Source organism: Aquarana catesbeiana, linkage group LG03 (genome assembly GCF_042186555.1).
Source record: "Aquarana catesbeiana isolate 2022-GZ linkage group LG03, ASM4218655v1, whole genome shotgun sequence".
Lineage (NCBI taxonomy): Eukaryota > Metazoa > Chordata > Amphibia > Anura > Ranidae > Aquarana > Aquarana catesbeiana.
The window spans coordinates 587,325,250-587,344,245 of NC_133326.1; the positions used below are offsets into that span (position 1 = coordinate 587,325,250).

Sequence of the window (18,996 nt, forward strand, 5' to 3'; positions counted from 1 at the left end):
GAATTCCTTTGTAGATCTCAGTTTATTTAACCACTTCAGCCCTGGAAGGTTTTATCTCCTTCCTGACCAGAGCACTTTTTACCATTTGGCACTGCGTCGCTTTAACTGATAATTGCGCGGTCATGCAATGTTGTACCCAAACAAAATTTGCATCCTTTTTATTCCCACAAAAAGAGCTTTCTTTTGGTGGTATTTGATCACCTCTGAGTTTTTTATATTTTGTGATTATAAATGTAAAAATACTGAAAATTTTGAAAAAAAAGTATATTTTCTACTTTTTTTGTTATAAAAAAAAATTACAATAAACTAAATTTTAGTCATACATTTAGGCCAAAAATGCATTCAGCCACATGTCTCGGGATAAATAAAAATAAAATAAACGTATATTTATTGGTTTGCGCAAAAGTTGTAGCGTCTACAAACTAGGGTACATTTTCTGGAATTTACGCAGCTTTTAGTTTGACTGCCTATGTCATTTCTTGAGGTGCTATAATGACAGGGCAGTACAACCCCCCCCCCCCCCCAAATGACCCCATTTTGGAAAGTAGACACCCCAAGGAATTTGCTTAGAGGCATGTTGAGTATTGAATTTTTTTTTTTTTTGTTGTTTTATTTTATTTTTTTTTTTTTTAATTTTTCAATGTTGTCAGTGACATGATATATTGCTCACACATGCCATAGGCATATGTGAAATTACACCCCAAAATACATTCTGTTGCTTCTCCTGATTACGGGATTACCACATGTGTGGGACTTTTTGGGAGCCTAGCCGTGTACAGGACCCCGAAAACCGATCATAAAATGGGTGATTTCACTCCTCACTGCCTATCACAGTTTCGGAGGCCCTGAAATGTCAAGATAGCACAACCCCCCCCCCCCCACCCCCCCCCCCCCCCCCCCGATCTCGCTTTTTGTCACAAAGTTTTGATAATTGAAAAAAATAAAAATTAAAAAATTTATTTTCCTTTCCTTCATTTTCAAAAACAAATGAGATCTGCAAAATACTCACCATGCCTCTTGGCAAATACCTTGAGCTGTCTACTTTCCAAAATGGGGTCATTTGGGGGGGGGTTGTGCTAACTTGACATTTCAGGGCCTCCGAAACTGTGATAGGCAGTGAGGAGTGAAATCAAAAATTTACGCCCTTAGAAATCCTGAAGGCAGTGATTGGTTTTCGGGGTCCCGTACACGGCTAGGCTCCCAAAAAGTCTCACACATGTGGTATCCCCGTACTCAGGAGAAGCAGCAGAATGTATTTTGGGGTGTAATTCCACATATGCCCATGGCAAGTTCGAGCAATATATCATTTAGTGACAACTTTGTGCAAAAAAAAAAAAAAAAAAAAAGGTTGTTTTGTGCCAAATATAAAATATTCCATGGACTCGACATGCCTCACAACAAATAGCTTGGGGTGTCTACTTTCCAAAATGGGGTCATTTGGGAGGGGGGGGGGGGTTGTGCTATCTTGGCATTCCATGGCCTCCGAAACTGTGATAGGCAGTGAAGAGGGAAATCAAAAATTTTACGCCCTTAGAAATCCTGAAGGCGGGTGCTTGGTTTTCGGGGGCCCCGTACGCGTCTAGGCTCCCAAAAAAGTCCCACACATGTGGTATCCCCGTACTCAGGAGAAGCAGCAGAATATATTCTGTGGTGTAATTCTACATAAACCCATGTCATGTGTGAGCAGAATATCATTTAGTGACAATTTTGTGAAAAAAAAAAATTTGTGGCAAAATATAAAATATTCAATGGACTCAACATGCCTATCGGCAAATAGCTTGGGGTGTCTACTTTCCAAAAAGGGGTCCTTTGGGTTTTTTTTTAACTGTTCTGGTATTTTATGCACAACATTTAGAAGCTTATGTCACACATCACCCACTCTTCTAACCACTTGAAGACAAAGCCCTTTCTGACACTTTTTGTTTACATGAAAACATTTTTTTTTTTGCAAGAAAATGACTTTGAACCCCCAAACTATATATATATATATATATATATATATATATATATATATATATATATATATATATTTTAAAGCCAAGGCCCTACAGATTAAAATGGTGGGTGTTGCAATTTTTTTTTTTCACACAGTATTTGCGCAGCGATTTTTCAAACGCAATTTTTTTTTTTTTTTAACAAAACTTTTTTTATTTTTTTATTTTAATGCACTAAAACACACTGTATTGCCCAAATGTTTGGTAAAATATAAAAGATGATCTTATGCTGAGTACATGGATACCAAACACGACACGCTTTAAAATTGTGCACAACCGTGCAGCGGCGACAAACTACATACATTTTAAAAAGCCTTTAAAAGCCTTTACAGGTTACCACTTTAGATTTACAGAGGAGGTCTACTGCTAAAATTACTGTCCTCGATCTGACCTTCGCGGTGAAACCTCACATGCATGGTGCAATTGCTGTTTACATTTGACGCCAGACCGACGCTTGCGGGGGGGACAGGGGTGTTTTTGTTTTACTTTTACACTGTTCCTTTCATTTATTTATTTATTTTTTTTATGGTTATCACACGAAATGAAATATCTCTTATGATTGCAAAAGGTAATGACAGGTACTCTTTTAGAAAAAAAAATTGGGTTTATTAGACTCTAGATCTTTCCTCTGTCCTCAAAGCATCTGACCACACCAAGATCGGTGTAATAAGATAATTTCCCAATGACGCTGTTTATATCCGGCGAAACAGAAGTCACACAAAGCTCATAGCTTCCGGTTTCTTAGGCCATAGAGCTGATTGCAGCCGTTCTGGTCTTGGATCAGCTCTATGGTCAGCTGGCGGAACCACCGGCTGCATTCTCGGGTTCCCTGGTGGGACAGGAGAGCCCGAGAAAACGATGGAAGATGGCGGGGGGGGACGGGGACGTTCCCTCCCACTGCTTGAAAAATCAGTCTAGCGGCTAATTGCTTTGGTCCACAATAGATGTGTAGAGATCTTCCGTGAAAAACAGTGAATAAAAATCAAGTAACGTAAATTCAACTGTTTCCACCTGAATTCCGGGGTTGGCCAGTGAATGGGGGAAGTACGGGTGCTGCAGAAGTGGTGGGCTCCCAATCCGGGTTGGCATATTCTACAGGAAGGGCACTATGGGCTCGACGGGCCTGTCTTTTGTCTTCTTGGTGGCTGCGGGACACTACTTGTGCTAGCCACCGCACCAGCTTGAACTGCACTTATGGGACTTGCCACGTCACCATGTGATACTGCAGTGTGTACCAGGGTGTACTAGGCCGCTAGTGCTTGCCAATTCACCAGAAGGATGAGTGGCACTAGTACTGGCTCTCTGCTCCATACGAGAGCCCTGCGGTTCTTGCACCTCAACAACAGAAGAACGGGGTCGGGTATGCCTGACCTTAGCAAGGACCACTACTCCATCATCAGAGCTGTCAGAGTGCCGCTGCTGTCTACTGGTTCGTATACTGAGCCTGAATCTGCCAGTGAGGCGGCTTCTCCTTCGCTCTCATCTGTCATGTTCAGCAACATGTAGGCCTCTTCACTAGTGTACCTCTGTCTGGGCATTTTGGCCTCTAAATTTGATAGCGGTGCCATTCTGCCAACGTATATCGGCGTGAGCCGGTCAGCAAGTGTTTCATCTCCTTGCTCTGAATCCATTCAATCTTGAAAAAGTGTCTATCCAAATCCGATTAACATTTGTCCATCCAACGACGAACCCCCCCTATTTTTTTTTTTTTTCTCTCTTCTTAAAGCGGGGGTCCACCTATCTATTGTTTTTTTTTTTTTTTTGGAGTTCATTCACAAACTTTTATTCTCATGATTATCTACTCACATGTTCTGTGTAATAAGTCCGCCTGTGGTGTCCGATTTCGTTGTAAAGAATAACTTATAAAATTCACTGAAGGCGGTTTCCATCTTCATTGTGGGCATTTGAAGCCCACAAGCATGTATTTCCTGGATGCGGTGAATGCTGTGCTCCCAGCATTCACCGAGATGTTGTGATGACGCTGTTGCACAATGCATGCTGGGAAGCCTGAGACTAGCTCCCAGGGGACTGTGGGAGGTCTAGGAGAGGCTAGAAACACGCCTACTCCCATGGGAGGAAAACCAGGAAGTGCTAAGAAGATTAGAAAAAAAAGGTAATTATGGCGATTTAAATTTTTTTACACAGCATGTCAGCATCTAGGCAAGGAAGAGAATGCATAGAGATAATGTTCAAAATTTGGGTGGAACCCCGCTTTAATAGATCCAAAGGGCTCATTTTTTTAAAAAAAATTTGACTTTCTAAAAAAAAAAAAGGTATAGATCAGTGGTCTCCAAATGGTGACCCGAGGGCCTGGTGCAGCCCTTTTGCATGCTTTTATCTAACCCTTGGGACAATATTTTATCCTCTGACACCAACAAAGGGGCAAAGTCCCCCCCCACTGTTACCAAAGATGAGGCATTGCTTACGCCCACTGATGCCAGCATGTTTTCTACTTCCAATGGGCACAGTCCACCCCCCAAAGTCTGACGAACAAAAAAACTGGCCCTTTGTTTAGAAAGTTTGGAGACCCCTGGTATAGATCCTTAATGAACATTAATTTGAAAAAAGCTGATGGTAGGTGAAAATGACAGGCCCAATTTCAGACAAATGTAAATGTGCCAAATTAATGGCATTCAATTGTTTTTCTTTGTATAATCAGTTTCTGACCCTTGGTCAGTGTGGATTGCAGTGGCCTTCTTGAATACGGGCCCATATTTTTGTGACCACCTCTTATGGTTAGGCATGCCCCTTTGACAAACCCCAGCCATACCTCTCCAAGTTGGCTTTCTTCCAATCAATATCCTTTTGTTTTTTTGCATATCACTCCCTAAGGCCTTGTTTACAAATGTGGTGCCCTCTCCAGAGCAATCCACATTGGACAGGGCTAAAACGGGGCCTCCTCACTGCTTGTATTAAAGTGTTACTAAAGTGTTACTAAACCCAGCACCCTGCATTCACTTTATCTGGTCTTCCACAGTACACAAAACTGTGTAAAGCTTGTAGGAGTTTTCATTCTGCTTTGACTGTTCTATCAGGCTGCAGGACCCCTGACCCTCTGTCTGGATAGTGCTGATTGGCCCAGTGCTGATCACATACACCCTCCCAAGAAAAAAAAAAAACCTCTCTAGCAATACACACCAAACTGAGCATGTGCAGCTTGTCCCCTCTGTTTTATCAGGAGATGAAGGTGGACTGTGTTAGAGGGGGAGGAACAGAGAAGACAGGATCAAACAGCCTTTTTACACAACGCAGATGATTAATCCTTTAGGTTCCTTAGGTTCCACTGTGATTATAACAAGCATGCTTTACTGCATATACAGACTGATTTTACTGTTGTGGGTTTAGTAACACTTTAATCCTTCAAACCCTGCACTAGCAGCCCCTATTCAATTGAATGAGTTGTGTTCAGTGGGCAATACTACTGCTTGCTAAATAGGATAATTTTTGTTGCAATGCAAAGCACAGCAGCATACTGTGAGGGAAAAAAGTATTTGATCCCCTGCTGATTTTGTAAGTTTGCTCACTGACAGAGAAATTATCAGTCTATAATTTTATTGGTAGGTTTATTTTAACAAGGAGAGACAGAATAACAACAAAGATATCCAGAAAAATGCATTTCAGAAAAGTTATAAATTGATTTACATTTTAATGAGTGAAATAAGTATTTGACCCCTTTGCAAAACATGACTTAGTACTTGGTGGCAAAACCCTTGTTGGCAATCATAGAGGGGTCAGATGTTTCTTGTAGTTGGCCACCAGGTTTGCACACATCTCAGGAGGCATTTTGCCCCTCTCCTCTTTGCAGATTCTCTCCAAGTCATTAAGGTTTAGAGGCTGACGTTTGGTAACTCGAACCTTCAGCTCCCTCCACATATTTTCTATGGGATTATGGGACAGCATAACAATCGTGCAACTCATTGTTGGTCAAGCAGTAAAGCTGGCTATACTTTCACACAAACCTTTGAATATTTGTATGGACATTCGTATGAAAATTCTTTGTACATTTGATGACTAGACTAGGTAAATGTTTAAAAGTACTTAAAAATGTAGTTTGCTTTTAACATTCTATTTTTGAATGAATGTAATTTCCCAAACAAAAACCTCATTGTTATTGTTAGGAATTTGTTTGTTCAAGGTAAAAATTTCCATCCAGTTCCAAAAATCGATTGAATGGTCTTGAAACAAAAATTTTGGAATGAAACCACAACTTTAGGCTCCTTTTTACATGGGGCAGACTCCGCCTGCTCAGTGTGGCATCTCTCTCTGCTGATCCTCACTGAGCAGGCAGATGACTTGTCTGTGTCCACTCCACTCCACCTATGCAGAGCAGACACAACCCGCCGTCCTCTATGTGCGGTCGGATGTAAACAGGCCACTTGTCCATTTAGTCCGGGTGAAGTTTTTTGGATGTGTTATGCACGCCATAGGCTTTCAATAAAAAAAAAAACAAAAAAAAAAAAACCCTGTCCATTTAGACCTCGGCCTTTTGGCTAAGATCAAGTGTAGTATCTGTTCTTCTCAGTTTCCAGAGGAGGTGCTGTGCTACTCTCGTTGGGGAGGGCCAGCAATTCCAATGGCGTTATAGTGCCTGTAAAGGCGGTTTCAGCAGGGACTATGCCAAGCTGCCCGACAGATACTGGGGGCTGGCCGATGGTTGAGTCTGAGCCATCCGGAAGGGTGCTCCTGGTGAGGATGGGTGCTGCATCTGGGTCTGGCTGGAGTGTCGGGTCCCTGGCCTTCTGGCCTAGATTGTGGTAGCTCTAGCTACAGACAAAGCAGGTAACAGGCAATAACTAGTGCGCAAACCCAGCTAATAAAAGACACCGGGAAGCTGCCAACATAAAAGGTACTCACATAACCCAATGGAAAAAAAGATATAAATATATGTGGCGCTACCTGTTCTAGAATTAAAAAGATGAAAAAAATAGGTCTGCAAAATGAGTGATAAAAAGAAGACCTCACAGTATTACGTGCAGGGGTCAAATAAGTGACGCTAATCCAAGTGTGCACAACAATGTATATTAAGTAAAATAACCTAACTCATCAATCACAAAATAATTGTGACCCAATATCCAGCATAATGTCTGAGCTCCTAATACAAACTAAATTACATGTGAATTGTGAACTCCTTAGTCATAAAAAAACAAAAAAAGCATGTGAACTCTTAATGTAAATGTAATGTGATACACAAACTGTAATCACTGGGTGTGTGGTAATTAAATTAATGACATAATCTTTAGAAGGATGTACAAAATAAGGTAAAAAAAAAACACTATTCAAAGTGCATAATGTATCTCAAACAATGGTGAACCATCAAAATGGGCAATAATGGGTGAATGATAATAATAAACATATACCTAAAATATAAAATATGGTGATGAACTGCAGAATTAAACAATATCCAAGTGTAGACTAGTAATCGCCACACAAAAAATGACAATAAGAATACCATAAAGTGCAAGTGCAAAAAATAGATTTAAAACCAATTAAAGATGTGTAAATGAGCTGAAGAAAAAAAGTGTCCAAAAAACCACGCAAAGTGCAGTTCAAAGACGAAAATTAAGTGAAAATGGTAGCGTGTGACTCCTAATATCCGCCTGGTGTGAGTCTTCTGAAGGGGATGAGCAAAGTGCAAGTGTAATAACCCGAACTAGTATGACAATCGGTGTCCACTGGTGTGCTTATTATTCCACTTGGATTCCGGAGTGCGCTGATCGTTTCCCCCAGCCTCTCACCCGTAGTTGCGGCCCCCCATGGGCCGAATTTAACCTGTATCCACGGATGGTGGAACAGTGAAACGGGGATGAGCTTCAGGTCTTGGTCGCAGCCTCCAGGGACACAGCATACAATGATTTCAATACATCAATCTCCTGCAGTCAGTGAATAGCCTCAATGTCCTCAAAAAGATTCAGGTGGATAGCGGAAAGAGAGAGGATGGCTCCATAGTGTAGTAATTATAAAATTTTATTACTAAAAATAGTAGCAACTTACATAAAATTAACATGCGTTCCACAGAGTAAAAAGAAGCTTCCGAGTTCAGCCGTACCCGGAAGCAGCGGCACCTGACTCCTCCCTGGCGTCAGGGGGCCGCAACTATAGGTGAGAGGCTGGGGAAAACGATCAGCGCACTCCGGAATCCAAGTGGAATAATAAGCACACCAGTGGACACCGATTGTCATACTAGTTCGGGTTATTGCACTTGCACTTTGCTCATCCCCTTCAGAAGACTCACACCGGGCGGATATTAGGAGTCACACGCTACCATTTTAACTTTTATTTTCTTCTTTGAACTGTACTTTGCGTGTTTTTTTTGGACACTTTTTTTCTTCAGCTCATTTACACATCTTTAATTGGTTTTATATCTATTTTTTGCACTTGCACTTTATAGTATTCTTATTGTCATTTTTTGTGTGGTGATTACTAGTCTACACTTGGATATTGTTTAATTCTGCAGTTCATCACCATATTTTATATTTTAGGTATATGTTAATTATTATTATTCACCCATTATTGCCCATTTTGATGGTTCACCATTGTTTGAGATACATTATGCACTTTGAATAGTGGGTTTTCTTTACCTTATTTTGTACATCCTTTTAAAGATTATGTCATTAATTTAATTACCACACACCCAGTGATTACAGTTTGTGTATCACATTGCATTTACATTAAGAGTTCACATAACATGCTTTTTTTTTGTTTTTTATGACTAAGGAGTTCACAATTTACATGTAATTTAGTTTGTATTAGGAGCTCATACATTATGCTGGATATTGGGTCACAATTATTTTGTGATTGATGAGTTAGGTTATTTTACTTAGAAATACATTGTTGGGCACACTTGGATTAGTGTCACTTATTTGACCCCTGCACGTAATACTGTGAGGTCTTCTTTTTATCACTCATTTTGCAGACCTATTTTTTTCATCTTTTTAATTCTAGAACAGGTAGCGCCACATATATTTATATCTTTTTTTTTCTAGCTACAGACAGTTATTCGGGAGAAAACACTTAAGCAGGCCATACAGGGTCGAATTTCGAACTAATTTTCTTTTCAAAATCAGAATGTTCGTTTTTTTTTTTTTTTTTTGTGATCCGATGATGCCACCATTGATTTTCCAAATTCGGCCGACCAGACCTTCAATTTCACCGCATGTTGCTACAGAAAATAATTTTCGTGGCCGGGAATCTTCTTTTCTCTCCGTAAATTTTCTTTTCTTATTACATTTCTCGCATGATTCTCCCATCATTGATTAGAAAATCGTTTGTTTTTCTAAAAATTTCCAACATGTCCGATTCCTCAAATTTGATTGCCGCACGAAAATCGGCTGTTGTTGCAGCCCACTAATGGTGCGAAATTCATACAAAAATTCTTTCATACGATTTTCGAAAGAAAATTCTTACGAAATTTGAACCGTGTATGGCTGGCATTACTCCCCTTTTTGAGGGGGGGGAGTAGTTAGTATTTCCCGAATGTAATTAGGAAGGAGTGATGGGAGTGACGGTGGAGCCTGATGGTAAAGGGCTCTCACCAAGCTCCCTGAACTTCATGCCTTTCTGCCTGAAGTGGGGGCGGCTGTGATCTGGGTCGTTGGTCAAGGTTGGTCCTGAAAGCCTATGGAGTATGTGCCCCTGGAGTGGCAGTTCAGGGGTGCCAAAAAATCACTGTGAGAGTCACTTTGGTTTGAGGCACCACGGTCACTGCACCATAGAACACGCTTTTTTAAAACCTGCCTCTTGGGCTAGGCCTTTTGGCTGGGACCAGAGGAATTTTTTATTCCTGGCCGGAGGGCCTGGTCATTGTTTTACACAATGGCCACTTTTTCACTCTCCTCTTCACTTATTCCTTCCCCACTTTATTTTATTTATTAAGCCTATGTTTGTCACTTTTTGTATTTTTATGTTTGTACACGGTTTGTTGCACTGTGTGATGAGTAGGGTTGCAGGTCCTCGGGCCAGCCCTGAAAGTCTTGGGAGGGGGTGGATAATAAACCTTTTGGCTTGGTTCACCCTCTCTCATGGGGTCTCCCTTTGGGGGAGCCTCACCTAGTACTTGGGTGGGTCTGTTTCGGCAGGCCCTCCAGAGAACGGGGTTCATCTGGTTTCGGCCCGAAGGACCAATTGTAAGTACCCTTGTCCCTGTCTGGAGCCTAACGCCCCGGGGGATTCAGGGCAAGGCACACTTATGTACCCATTTTGCTCTTTTTTGTGTTTCACTCTTTATGTGTGTGCACATTTTTTTGGCAACGGGTGAAGTTTTTTGGGTGTGTTATGCATGCCATAGGCTTTAAGAAAAAAACAAAAAACCTGTCCATTTAGACCTGAAAGCCCTCCGATCTGCTAGAGGGTTGGGGAACAGATCGCCCCCCATCTGTTTTTAGTAGATAGGATCAGGTGTCAATGGACACATGCCGCTCCATAGAGGGCGATGGATGGTGCGATCGGGTCCTTCTAAAAAAAAAATGACAGGCGGACTAGATTGTTCCACCTGTGTGAAAGGGGCCTTCGAGTTCTGACAGGAAGTGTTGCTTTGGCTAATGATAGGTGATTGACAAAAAAGTATATGTGTGTGTCCTAAAACAAAACATTTTGAATGAAATTCTTCTAGTGTATAGCCTGCTTGTTTCTAATTCAATTTATTGCTCTGGTACAGTCATCAGACTTGGAATTCAGGCACACAGTTACTTAAATAATTTTCGTTATTATTGAGGATGATTAGCTGTAATTATTGCTGTGCGTTCTAATGCATTTTTCTGTCAGTATTATTCTGCAGCATTGTGATAAGTGAATAATGCTTTTTCTTCCCACATCCACTTTTTAAAAGAAAGCTTGTGGTAATGTGAAAATATGTAGGATGTTTACATGTTTTTTGGTTGGCAATTTCTTAAAAAAAAAAAAACTTATTGAAACTGAAAAATACACAAGTGCCTACACAAAAAAATCAGAGGTATACATTTCTGTGCAACATATAAAAAAAGATTCTACCTTAGGACAGAAGTGATAAAGTATAACCATTGAGGTCCACAACCGATTGGGACTTCCATCTACACCAGCCATTTTCATTTCAGTCTGACCTTTTGTATAATTCCGCAAGTTGTGTGTTGTCTAGGAAAAAAATAGTTGTTTGCAAAAGCTATCCTATGCTATTAAAGCAGAAGTAAACCCATCCATTTAGCAGTTTAAAAAAACAGTTACATTTCCAGCACATGCCCGAAATGTAACACTCCCATTGGTTGTGCTCTCAACCAAACGTTTCAAACCATCCAATGGCTGGTGTCATAACTGATCACATGTGCAGCATCATGACAGTTGTAGATTAAAACAAGGCCAAGATGGCAGCTTCCTTGTCTATTAAAGATAGGGGGGTTTACTTCCACTTTAATCCAGTCCTGACTATGAGGCATAAGAGAAGAGAGACTGATCATAAAAATAAAATCGCAAGAAGAAAAGAGCGGGAGGGGGGTAGGGTGAAAGTTTTACTAAACCCACAACCGTAAAATCAGTCTGTATATGCATGTTTGTTATACTCACTGTGGAACCTAAGGGGTTAATCCCGTGCATTGTGTAAAAAAGGCTTTTTACTTCTGTCTTCTTTGATCCTCCCCTTCTTTTACTGTCCTCAGTCCATCTGCTGATAGAACAGAGCCTTGGGTGCACTCTGCACATACTCAGTTTGTTGTCAGGGGTCCTGCAGCCTCATAGGGCATTCAGAGGAGAATGAAAATTCCTCCTCCAAGCTTTAACCATAACCAATGCTCAGCCGGACACTGATAGAAGTCACAAGACTGCTCTAACTGCTAATGAGAAAAAGTATTTAGCTGTTTATATTTACTAAAATAATTGAATTTCCGTGTTTTGTGTACTGTGGGAGACCAGATATAGTGAATGCAGGGTCCTGTTTTTAGTAACACCCAGGACAGAGGTAAAGAAAAATGGTGTAAGACCAATCTGGGTATCACTATGCACAAAACCATTCCCTCCTGAACTAGTTGAATGTTAAATGGTCGTAAACGAATGATCAAAATTGCCAAGGAAATAGCACCGAGTAACCCAAACATTTTTTCATTTATTCACTCCAGGTTCTGGTCCCTGAAGGAGCAGATCCCACTCTGTCTACCCACAGCAATACAAAGCTCCAGGTCAACAGCCACGTCTGAAAGTGAAAGTACAGGCTTCAGCTGCAGTTTCTGTCTGTTGACCATGCCCGCTGACGCATTTCACCCATATTGGGCTTAAAGTGGGATACTGGCCAGCTAAAAAAAAAAATTTAAGTCAGCAGCTACAAACACTGTAGCTGCTGACTTTAAATAAGTAGATTTACCTGTCCTGGGTGCCCGCGATGTCAGCCACCCGAGGCCGACCCATCCCTCGGCTCTCGGGTCCCGGCACCGCCATCCTAGGTAAGGGAAACAGGCAGTGGAGCCTTGCAGCTTCACTGCCAGTTTCCTACTGCGCACGCGCGAGCGGCGCGGCGATCTGTGAATGGCCCCGTGGTTTTCTGGGAACACACACAGTTCCCAGAAGGCAACAGGGCCGCTCAGCTAGAAGCAGAAGATGCTGCAGAATAGGAACAGGCAGATTAGGAAGACTGCCTAGCAACAAGGGTTCAGGTAAGTTTAAAAAAAAATTATTTTTTTTTCAAATTTTTTTTTTTTTTTTTTTAGGATTTTTGGTGAAATTTTTTTTTTCAGGGTGGCCCTCCACTTTAATCATAGAGGTACTGTGTTGTACACACTGTGCGGCCTGGGGCTTTGTTTACTTGACGAGTGTTTGACAGGCACTTATACATATTTGTGCAGGTATTTGTAAATCTGAATGGAAGGCAGTTATACACTTGCTTCAAAAACTCCTTTCTTAATTAAAATGACACTTCCAGATTTTAGAACCATTTGAAATGTATGGGTTTACAAAGCTAACGTAAAATTAAAAGGATTTTTTTTAAGTGACTTATTTTCAGTTGAGCCCAATAAGATTTGAAAATTAGTTGCATCTTTGATTCCTATACTTTTACAGCCAGCTGGAGTTGCCCCTATAAGTCCTCGTGCACACTAGGCATCTCACTTGTAAAGTTCCCTGTCCTGGAGGCGACTTCAAGTTGTGTTGTAAGTTGCTCCAAGTCGTGCTGTGATTCATACTCAAGTCGTGTCCAAGTTGCCTCCGAAAGTCGCGCTGGAAGTCGTGTTGCCCCTGTGTGAATGGGCTCTTAATCCAGCATTTCCACGATTCATTCATGTAACAAGTGTAGAGCCGTTCTCTGCTCATTCAGTTGGCAAATGTTTATCAACATTGTCAATGCTAGGAGATAACTATAAACAAAGTATCATTTGGTTTAGATCAAGGGAATGAACTTCAGTCTGTCAATGAGTACTGTAAATGAGTACTGTAAATGAGAACCCGGCGCGCCATGGAACGGGGTGAAGGGCCAATGACAGCAGCCTTTTACCACATGATCGCTCCATCCAATGAAGGAGCAATCAGTTATCAACAGCTCGGAGCATATCTGGTTCAGCTCCTCCCCTCGCACTGATTGGTACAGTGTGCGAGGAGAGGAAGGAGCCAGGTGTAGCAGGGCTGTAGGCTGGATCTGAAGTGCCCACAACGCTGGTCTTTGCCCAGCCATGCCCCATCCTTGCTCAGCCATGTTTCAACCTAGCTCCATCCATGCTCATCCATGCCCAGTCATACTCATCCATGGCTTATCCATGCCTCATTCATTCCTCATCCGTGCCACATCGGCGAACATCCGTGCTACATCAGCGATCATCCGTGCCACATCCATGCCACATCAGTACTCCTCCATGCCACATCAGTTCTCATCCTTGCCATATCCATGCCGCTGTAGTGCCCATCAGTGTCTCACAAAAGTGTAATAGGTAGTCAAATTAGATGTGTAATTTATGCTCCTAGAACACCTGATGTGGTGCTCCCTGCAAGCTGGGCCTCTGTATGTGGAAGTCTCACACATGTGGTATCACCATACTCAGGAGGAGTAGCAGAATGTATTTTGGGGTGTAATTTTGCTATGCACATGCTATTTGTTAGAAATATCTTAAAAGGGACAACTTTTGTTTATAAATAAATATATATATATATATAATGTATGTCTAAGCCGCTGGCAACAAAAGTGAGTACACCCCCTAACCCCTAAGTGAAAATGTCCAAATTGGGCCCAATTAGTCATTTTCCCTCCCCGGTGTCCTGAAACTGAGCTGGAACATGGTGGCCAAGACCATACAGTGGTTTAACAGGACAGGTTCCACTCAGAACAAGCCTCGACATGGTCGACCAAAGAAGTTACGTGCTTGTGCTCAGTGTCATACCCAGAGGTTGTCTTTGGGAAGTAGACGTATGAGTGCTGCCAGCATTGCTGCAGAGGTTGAAGGGGTGGGGGGTCAACCTGTCAGTGCTCAGACTATACGCCGTACACTGCATCAAATTAGTCTGCATGGCTGTCGTCCCAGAAGGAAACCTCTTCTAAAGGTGATGCACAAGAAAGCCTGCAAACAGTTTGCTGAAGACAAGCAGACTAAGGACATGGATTACTGGAACCATGTCCTGTGGTCTGATGAGGCCAAGATAAATTTATTTGGTTCAGATGGTGTCAAGCATGTGTGGCGGAAACCAGGTGAGGAGTACAAAGACAAGTGTGTCTTGCCTACAGTCAAGCATGGTGGTGGGAGTGTCATGGTCTGGGGCTGCATGAGTGCTGCCGGTGTCCTGTCGAGAACTTTCCCCCATCGGATAGTGTCCGCCCTGTACTGCGCAGCGCTTGTGCAGTATGGAGGACAAAGGAGATGCCGAAAGTCTCCGAACATGAACAGCTGTTCATGAGTTGTACACGGCGCATGCGCAATTAACACTACATTGTGACACATGCTCCCGATGCTCGTACAACTCTGCAAGGGGCGGGTGTAGGGGCGGATGCATACGGAAGATGGCCAGAGCTCATACGATGGGGGTGTATTTCTCAAAGGAGAGGATCTTTGCGGGGCGTGTTTAAACAACTTAAGGACCCGCCCGAACATCGGGAGTGCGCGGCACAATGTAGTGTTAATTGCGCAGGCGCTGTGTACAGCTGATGAACAGCTGTTCATGTTCGGAGACTTTCAGCGTCTCCTTTGTCCTCAGTACTGCACAAGCGCTGCACCTGGGCAGTACAGGGCAGACACTAGCCGTTGGGGGACCTTTCTCGGCAGAACACCAGCACTGGGGAGCTACAGTTCATTGAGAGAACCTTGAATGCCAACATGTACTGTGACATACTGAAGCAGAGCATAATGCCCTCTCTTCAGGGACTGGGCCGCAGGGCAGTATTCCAACATAATGACCCCAAACACACTGCCAAGACGATCACTGCCTTCCTAAAGAAGCTGAGGGTAAAGGAGGTGGACTGGCCAAGCATGTCTCCAGACCTAAACCCCATTGAGCCTCTGTGGGGCATCCTCAAATGGAAGTTGGAGGAGCACAAGGTTTCTAACATCCACCAGCTCCGTGACATCGTCATGGAGGATTGGAAGAGGACTCCAGTGGCAACCTGTGAAGGTCTGGTGAACTCCATGCCCATGAGGGTTAAGGCAGTGCTGGAAAATAATTGTGGCCACACAAAATATTGACACTTTGGGCCCAATTTGGACACCTTCACTTAGGGGTGTACTCACTTTTGTTGGCAGCGGTTTAATGGCATTAATGGCTGTGTGTTGAGTTATTTTGAGGGGACAGCAAATTTACACTGTTATACAAGCTGTACACTCACTACTTTACATTGTAGCAAAGTGTCATTTCTTCAGTGTTGTCACATGAAAATATATCATAAAATATTTACAAAAATGTGAGGGGTGTACTCACTTTTGTGAGATACTGTGTGTGTGTGTGTGTGTGTGTGTGTGTGTATAATATATATATATATATATATATATATATATATATATATATATATTCAAACTTTGGGTGGGTTACTGCCTTTTCTTTGTCCTTGCTGTTAGACTGGAATGGTGTCAAGGTGGACTCCCTGTTCTCCACCGATATCCATTAACATAAACGAAGGGACACGTTCTCCAATGCAGCCAACTGCAATTGATGTACATGACGACTTTGATGATTTGAAGATTCAGTAAATATAATTGCATTGGAGAACGTGTCCCTTCGTTTATATATAATTTTTTTTTTCATTTTCTCTCTACGTTTTCCAAAAACTTGTGGAAAAAAATGACATGTTCAAAAGACTCATTATACCTCAATAGGTTATACGTTGGGGTGTTTCGCTTTACAAAATGGGGTCATTTTTGGATGTTTCCATTGTCCTGGTGCTCCAGGGCTTTCAAAAGTTTAAGAGGTAGTCAAGAAATTTAGATGTGTAATTCGTGTCCCTAGAACGCCTGATGGTGCACCCTGCATGTTGGACCTCTGTATGTGGCCAGGCTGTGTAAAAATCTCACACATGTGGTATCTCCATACTCAGGAGGAGTAGTAGAATTTATTTTGGGGTGTAATTGCAAGTATGCATATGCTGTGTGTGAGAAATAACTTGTTATTATGAAAGTTTTGTGAAAAAAAGAAAATCTTAATTTTGCAAAGAATTGTGGGAAAAAATGACAACTTCAAAAAAACTCACCATGCCTCTTACTAAATACCTTGGTGGAATGTCTACTATCCAAAAAGGGGTCATTTGGGGGTCTTTGTACTAGGGACCGACCAATATCGTTTTTTCGGTGCCGATACGATACCGATATTTTGGCCACCTCTCAGGCCGATAGCCAATATTGTGTGCTATCGGCCTGAGAGACAGTGACAGGTACTCTTTATGGAGGGATCGGGGGTCTATAAGACCCCAAACCCCTCCTCTGCACTTGAAAGTATTCAAGACATCAAGATCTCCGTTTTTGAACACTTTATATTTTTCAAAACTGGCACCTTTTTAAGATGCCAGTAATCTGGGAAGTGGTGTCATGACATCACTTCCGGGTTACTAGATCCGAGACCCGAACTAAGCATTGGCTTAGTTCTCCTGGAAGTGGGGACAGGGACCTGTCAAAAACAGGTTCCTTGCCCCCCCCCAAAGGTGCCAAAAGTGGAAGGTAATAAGCGGGAGTTACACTTGTGGGTGGAACTCCACTTTAAAGACTAAACCTTTTTATGACACTTGTATTTTTTGCTAGAAAATTACTTTATTTGTATACTCCAGAGAATAACATGGTCACACTGTATTTGTGCAGCGGTCTTTCAAACACAAATTTTTCGCAAAAAAATACACTTCAATGAATTAAAAAAAAAAAGAACGCAAAGTTAGCCCAATTGTTTTGTATAATTGAGAGATGATGTTACGCTGTGAGAATCGTGAGACAATCGTGATCTTTGTTCTAAGCAAAAAAAAATAGTTTCTCATTTTATCCAGAATTGTGCAGCTCTAATGAATGCCCAAGCGAAATGTGGCTTTAGGTGTGTTTTTAACACTGCTTTTTTCACCGCTGAAGCAAGGCGTCCAGAGGAGGGGGAAAAAAGTATGCATGAGGCCTTAAAATGTATAATTTAGAGGCTTTTCATTGGTTTCCTGCTCATGTTATTACTGTAATTGGCTTTTGTAGGACCCGCATGGTTGGGAGCTCACTCCTGCAGTTTCTAGTTGGTCTACTAGGAACTCTCAGTGAGCACAATCAAAGTCCAAACAAGGGATTGAGGCTGCACAAAAATACACTATATATCCAAAAGTATTGGGACGCCTGCCTTTACACACACAAACTTTAATGGCATCACAGTCTTAGTCTGTAGGGTTCAGTATTGAGTCGGCCCATCCTTTGCAGCTTCAACTCTTCTGGGAAGGCTGTCCACAAGGTTTAGGAGTGTGTCTATGGGAATGTTTCTGCAGAGTCCTGACCTCAGAGCACCGCAGATGCACGTTCAGCCAATCCTGGGCTTACGTATATATGTATGGCTGCAGGGCAGAGAGAGCCTCCATAATACCTCAGGTGGGTTCAGGCTCTTGTCTGAACACACTCAAGTTCTTCCCCTGAGTCCTTAGTGTAGTGTGCTCATCCCCACTGCCCCCTCCTCTCTGATCCATCCAAGGTGCTTGTGGGATGGACAAGAATGGAGGGCCAGCAGTGTTGGTCAGTTCCAGAACATGTAGATAGGCCACGGCAGCTTCCCTATGCCACCCTGCATCTGATAACTTCTGTACTTTCCTGATCCACCATTACCATTCTCTCCTAACCCCTCAATACCATACTCTTCTAAACTCCCAGTGCCGTGCCCTCCTGACACCCCCCCCCTCCCAGCAGTGCCATGCCCTCTTGACCCCCCCCAAAGCAGTACCATGTCCTCCTGACCCCCCCCTCCCAGCAGTGCCATGCCCTCCTGACCCCCCCCCAAGCAGTACCATGCCCTCCTGACCCCCCCTCCCAGCAGTGCCATGCCCTCCTGATCCAACAAAGGGTCAGCTGGCACCAGAAGGGTGTATAGAGATAAACTGCTTTATACAAGCAAGCACTTGACAAAGTGTTACCATGACGACAAAAGTTGAGCATCCCGGCTTAAGTGTTATTTGTAGAACTACTTTTTCGTTCTGCATTTTCAGGCTTTTCAGTCTGCCTGAGCGGTGACTGGAAAAAGGTTCATGGTTAGTTCAGAGAATGTAGCAGTTTGCAGGAGAGGACTTTAATTGCAGTGTCTGCAAGGCACTAAGGTATATGCACAAGGTAGGCAGGGAAGAGCATCCTGCCTTCCTCATCTTCTTGGAGAAACTCTTAGAGCCCATTCACACCTGAGCGCCTGAAGCTACAAAACGCTTGAGGGGAAAAAATCCATTATTCTCTATGGAGATGGTTCACATCTCCACTCCAAGTCGCCTGAAGCCCTACGCCCGAAGCTCAAACAAGTTCTGGACCCTTTTTTGTCGCGCGAATTGGGCAGATTTGGGCATTTTTGGAGCAGGAAGCAGATGACAAAATCTAACAACATAGCAACAAATGATGAAACAGATGATCATTTTTCCTATTGGCTAATAAAA

The 18,996-nt window shown here is 42.6% G+C and overlaps 1 protein-coding gene and 1 pseudogene across 3 annotated transcripts in view; both read left to right on the top strand.

Moving 5' to 3' along the window:
- The window catches only part of SLC23A2 (solute carrier family 23 member 2), a 308,554-nt gene that overhangs the window by 30,683 nt on the left and 258,875 nt on the right, over positions 1-18,996 (top strand). The window lies entirely within an intron of this gene.
- Positions 6,464-6,567, top strand: LOC141135980 (U2 spliceosomal RNA; annotated as a pseudogene).